Source organism: Penaeus monodon, chromosome 37 (genome assembly GCF_015228065.2).
Source record: "Penaeus monodon isolate SGIC_2016 chromosome 37, NSTDA_Pmon_1, whole genome shotgun sequence".
Classification (NCBI taxonomy): domain Eukaryota; kingdom Metazoa; phylum Arthropoda; class Malacostraca; order Decapoda; family Penaeidae; genus Penaeus; species Penaeus monodon.
Genome location: NC_051422.1, coordinates 28,755,293 through 28,755,602, shown reverse-complemented (window position 1 = coordinate 28,755,602; position 310 = coordinate 28,755,293). Strand labels below are relative to the sequence as shown.

Genomic DNA, 310 nt, shown 5'->3' with positions numbered 1-310 from the left:
ACGTGTTTAATAGAATTCAGATTGACAGCACATCTTTCTGCATAAGCATATCATTAATTAAGATTACATTGAATAATAGTGAAAAGAAAAAAAAAAACAATAATGACAGGAAAAAAATCAAGAGTAGGAGCCGATTCACCCACATCAATAACATTTTTCTCATCTGCTTTGTAAGCTGCTACGAAATGCTTGATAGCTTCTCGACTGAATAGTCTGTAAACATTCTAAGGACATCGTGACCACCAGCACCCTAGCTATGACAAGTACTGTGGTGATCACGTGGGACCGGTCACAACCATGGAATAGTTTT

At 36.8% G+C, this 310-nt stretch overlaps 1 protein-coding gene across 2 annotated transcripts in view; it reads left to right on the top strand.

Annotated features, from left to right (window-relative positions):
• The window catches only part of LOC119596105, a 15,658-nt gene extending 15,561 nt beyond the window's left edge, over positions 1–97 (top strand). For both annotated transcript variants that reach the window (XR_005230739.1, XM_037945247.1), the window contains exon 2: positions 1–97. This exon is cut by the window's left edge. The gene's annotated coding sequence lies outside the window, so the exon portion shown is untranslated.
• Positions 98–310: the final 213 nt, after the last annotated feature.